The 5,364-nt window shown below is 42.6% G+C and overlaps 1 pseudogene; it reads left to right on the top strand.

Moving 5' to 3' along the window:
- The first annotated feature begins 307 nt into the window (after nucleotides 1–307).
- On the top strand, nucleotides 308–4,413 carry LOC107844292 (annotated as a pseudogene).
- The last annotated feature ends 951 nt before the right edge of the window (nucleotides 4,414–5,364 follow it).

Below are 5,364 nucleotides of genomic sequence, written 5' to 3'. Positions count from 1 at the left end.
GGATAGGATATATAGTAGTTCAAAGGGAGTTAGGTACAGGCTCTTTTTCCCCTTTCCTGACTGTAATCGTAAGATCAAGATCATAAGTTTCAAGGTTAGTTTCACTCTCTTCACTTGAGGCATATTGACATTTCCCAATTCAAGGAAAAGATCCTCGCTGTTAACAAGAGGAACATAAGGGACAACTTGTCCTCTCTTACCTCGTCAGGTTAGTATGTCTTCCACTAATTGGTCTTGACCGCATCTTTCCCTGGAAGAGTAGTAGCATTGTTTTCTCTATGGGCAGATGACATAGGGATTATAAAAGATGGCTGATCACTTGACTCAGGTTCTTCTTGTTGATGACTCAAGGTTTTCTTGGTTGGGTCATGAAAATCGGGTTGATTTGAAAATCAAGTAACATCCATAGAGACATACTTTCTTTTTGTAATGGGATCAAAGCATTTTGTTATGTCGGATAACTAGTGAAGACATATCTCACAGCTCTAGGATCCAATTTCTCATGAGAGGTCCCGGTTACATAGACATAACACACACCCAAAAATAGAAGATATAGATCAAGAATCTATTGACATATTTACGAATCCCAATCCTGGAAATATAGCATCCCACTTTTCTTTACTACCCAGGACTTCGATACATTTAGAAATTAGGTAGAAGAATAAAGTTTTTAGCATTAGGATTTCACACTTGTACAGGTCCCTTTCAATACCACGGAAAGCATCCCTATTAATCAGGTAAAACTAGGTTAACACTGCTTCAGACCATAAAGACTTTTGAAGATTCATCTTAAAGGAAGGATAAAACTAACCTCATCCAATGATATTTGTTGATAAATAGTAGTAAGATGAGATAAAGAATCCAAAAAAGTCACAAAATCATTATAACCCAATAAAGAAAGAGTAGGGGCATTCCCCCGTACATCAGAGTGAACTAACTCAAATAGTACACTACAATGACTCTCACTATAGGAATATTACTTTAGAATATGCTTTGCCCTCTTACATACATAAGACTGCAACTCAGACACGCTTGATTCAGATAAACTAGGAACTAAGACTCGTATCTTTGACACATAAAGATACCCTAATCTATGAGTCCATAACTCGACTTCATTATAAAAAGAAGCATTCAAGGCCTGTGTGGAGGACATAAGACCAGAAGTCTCAAGTGATTGAGTTGAAGCTTTTGGTATAGAGCAGAGCAAGCCTGGGGAGAGGAGTAGAGTCCAGCAACATTGAGCCCTAAAATAGAGTTTCTATTCAAATCCCTACTCAACATGGTGCCTTAAGGAGAATCCAAAGCCGGTTACTAGCGGAAGTAGCGCGACAAAGAGAAAAGCGGAGCATTCATAAAGAAATGGTGTAAGCAGAAGGGAAGGCGCAATGTTTAGCGACTGCCGGAGGAGTGATCTCTCTCTTATTTTCCCTTTTATTAAGATAAGAAAAAAGATAATAAGCCCATCAATATTGAAGCTTTCGCTTTTGGCAGCTGTTAGGTAAGTGAAACCGTACGCAAGTCCGCACCTATATAGTGAGGGTACGTTAAGGAGAGTTGATGAGCTAATATGGTTTTCTTACTTTTCATATGTATGTGGAGAGAACCTGATGTTAAGCACTGGGGCCAGCCACAAAGGAATAGGTTTGAATGTTGATATATATCATCTTTCAACTGACCTTTCCAAACCATGCTTCGCAATCAAGCTAGAAAAAAACTAACCAAGTGCTGTCCTAATGAAATGGCGGATAGTTTAATATAACATTCATTCCTGACTGCCGCTGCCTGCTTAAGACTAAAAGCTTGTAGTGAGACTTCTATTCTGCCGCCCTATCTAGTAAGAGCCTCTAAAGCTATGTTTGGCGTAATCAATAGTTTAGTTGGGCTCGACTTTACTGAAGAAGAAGGGGCAAAGTCTCAACTACCAGACTACTACTATACCAAACGCACTCCATGAGTGGACTAGTTGAGTGACTAGACTGATACTCTAAACGAGACCAATACTATAAAAAAAAGTAGCAAAAAGCATAAGAGAAGAAAAGTTCACAGAAGGTTGGGAAATAGTACACCCGATTCACCAGGTTCTACCACTGCAGGGCCCAATCATAGTAAAAAAAAGAGTTTGATCCTGGCTCAGAAGGAATGCTAGCTATATGCTTAACACATTCAAGTTGAACGTTGTTTTTGGAGAGCTGGGCAGAAGGAAAAGAGGCTCCTAGATAAAGGTAGCTTGTCTTTCCCAGGAGGTAAGAAGAGTTGAGAACAAAGTGGCAAACAGGTGCATAATGCATGGAATCTGCTGAACAATTCAGGCCAAATCCTAAAGAAAGCTAAAAAGCACTGTTTGATGAGCCTGTGTAGTATTAGGTAGTTGGTCAGGTAAAGGCTGACCAAGCCAATGATGCTTAGCTGGTCTTTTCGGATGATCAGCCACACTTGGACTAAGACACAGCCCAAACTCCCATGAGGGGCAGCAGTGGGGAATCTTGGACAATGGGCAAAAGCGCGATCCAGTAATATTGTGTGAGTGAAGAAGGGCAATGCCTCTTGTAAAGCTCTTTCATCGAGTGCGCGATCATGACAGGACTCGAGGAAGAAGCCTCGACTAACTCTGTGCCAGCAGTCATGGTAAGACGGAGGGGGGCAAGTGTTCTTCGAAATAACTGGACATAAAGGGCATGTAGGTGGTAAATCAGGTTGAAAGTGAAAGCAGCAAAAAACTGGCGGAATGCTCTTAAAACTAATTCACTTGAGTGAGACAGTGGAGGGTGGAATTTCATGTGTAGGGGTGAAATCCGGAGATCTACGAAGGAATGCCAAAAGCAAAGGCAACTCTCTAGGTCCCTATCGATGCTAAGGTGCGAAAGCATGGGGAGCGAACAGGATTAGATACCCTAGTAGTCCATGCCGTAAACGATGAGTGTTCACCCTTGTTCTACGTGGATCAGGGGCCCAGCAATGCATGAAACACTCTACCTGGGGAGTACAGTCGTAAGACCAAAACTCAAAAGAATTGACGGGGGCCTACACAAGTAGTGGAGCATGTGGTTCAATTCGATACAATGCGCAAAACCTTACCAGCCCTTGACATATAAACAAGAAAACCTATCCTTAACGGGATGGTACTGACTTTCATACAGGTGCTGCATGGCTATCGTCATCTCGTGTCGTGAGATGTTTGCTCAAGTCCTATAACGAGCAAAACCCTCATTTTGTGTTGCTGAGGCATGCGTCTAAGGAGAAAGTCTTTCCAACCGAAGTGAGCTGAGGAGCCGTGTGACGTGCCAGCGCTACTAATTGAGTGCCAGAACCTAGCTGTGCTGCCAGTAAGAAGGTAGCCGGTGCCTTTTGAAGCACTTTCTATTTCTAGTTAGTGCTCTTTTTTGATTGCAGCTAGCGCGCTTAACTAATGATGATAGAAAGAGCCTTTCTCTCTTGTTTAGTAAAGTCGATGTTTTTGGCTATATCTTTCAGGTGACGATGATGTCAAGTTGAAGGCAAAGAAAGACTTGGTATTCAGGTGAGCCACCCGGTGGTGTGGTACGTAGTGGGTTTAGTATGCCCCGCCCAAACAAACAGCTCAAAAACCAACAAAAAGGTACATGCCGCACTGACGAAAGACTGCCAGTGATATACTGGAGGAAGATGGGGATGACGTTAAGTCCACATGGCCCTTATGGGATGGGCCACACACGTGCTACAATGGCAATTACAATAGGAAGAAAGGCTGTAAGGCAGAGCGAATCCGGAAAGATTGCCTCAGTTCGGATTGTTCTCTGCAACTTAGGAACATGAAGTTGGAATCTCTAGTAATCGCAGATCAGCATGCCGTGGTGAATATGTACCCAGGCCCTGTACACACCTCTCGTCACACCCTGGGAATTAGTTTCGCCCGAAGCATCGGACCAATGATCACCCATGACTTCTGTGGCACACTTATGCCACAAAGGCCTTTCGTGGTCTTATTGGTGCATACCACGGTGGGGTCTTCGACTGGGGTGAAGTTGTAACAAGGTAGCCGTAGGGGAACCTGTGGCTGGATTGAATCTTTCGCGATGGAAATGCACTCTTCCCCTAACTTTCCAACATAGGGGGCTAGCTTGCTTTCACTGGTGGCGGGCAGACGAAGGGTCCAAAGGACACGTATCCGGGTGCGAGTCAAAAATCCAATTGTTCCATTTTCCTTCTTGTTCATCAATCGGAAATTAAGACAAACCGGGCACTACGGTAAGACGTGAAAACACCCCATCCCATTCCAACCTCGATATGTGGAATCGTCTTGCGCCATATGTACTGAGATTGTTTGGGAGACATGGTCCAAGCCCGGTGAAAAATGCAATCAAAAAAGATTATGACATCAAAACGCCCTTGTTTTTCCAATTTCCCGGCTACTGCGTGTTGATTATACTTATTTAAGTACGACGTATTTGTATATTTTGCATTTTCCTTCTTTTTTATGGTTATTCCTTTGATCTGCTTATTCCTGTGAAGTTAGTATGAATGGTTACTTTACCATATGTCGGAATATGCTATACCGCAATGCAAGAGATCCTATTCTTTGGACCAAATGAAAAGAAAGAGAACCGAAGTCGACTCGACTCTAGTGCTATAAATAAGAAGAAATCTTCGTTCATTGCCTTTATTGAAGAGAGCATAGAGCACATTCAAAAATCATCCTAATCAACACTTATCTTATCAGATCATCTTTTCTTCACCATCATTGACATTGAATTGACATTATGGCGAAGAAAATAATCACGGTAACCGAAGGCTTACTTACTAATTGGGGGCAAGATACGGATGAGCTAATGGTTGCCCTTTTCTTGCTCCCTAGGAAAGAAGTAAAAAACTGATAAAGGGAAGATAGATATTTCCAGTAAGGATGGGAATCTTGACTGATTGCGCCTACCCTAACTATTCCTTACCTTACTCTATTAAGTAAAGTCTTTCTATGTCCAGTACTCTACTTGAAAGTAATTAGTTAGAAAAAGAACGTACCTAGTCGAAGTGTGAGCCTACTAACTAGTTAGTACTTGTAGGTTATAGCTTCATATTATCCCCCAGGAATGGATACATGGAAAGCCAATTCCTCGGGCACTCCGCTCCTTTCCTTTTTCTAGTGCACTCGCGAACTCTGGTGAGTAGCAAGCATCACAACAAGGGGCATTCCCCACCACAATAGTTCCACAGGCACCATCGGATCTAAAAAGAAATTACATGGTCGAGGTGCTACAGCAGCTTGGAATTGATGTCAGGCCCTTAATGAGGCCACCGTCTAGGAAACCATACCCTGATTGGATCAACCAAGTTCATCAGTTTCCAAAGGGGTATAAGGTGCCTGAGTTTGTTCTCTGGGACTCACACAAC

This window comes from Capsicum annuum, chromosome 10, assembly GCF_002878395.1.
Source record: "Capsicum annuum cultivar UCD-10X-F1 chromosome 10, UCD10Xv1.1, whole genome shotgun sequence".
NCBI classification, from domain to species: Eukaryota; Viridiplantae; Streptophyta; class Magnoliopsida; order Solanales; family Solanaceae; genus Capsicum; species Capsicum annuum.
The sequence above is the reverse complement of the archived record's forward strand: the minus strand, read 5'-3'. Positions and strand labels throughout refer to the sequence as shown.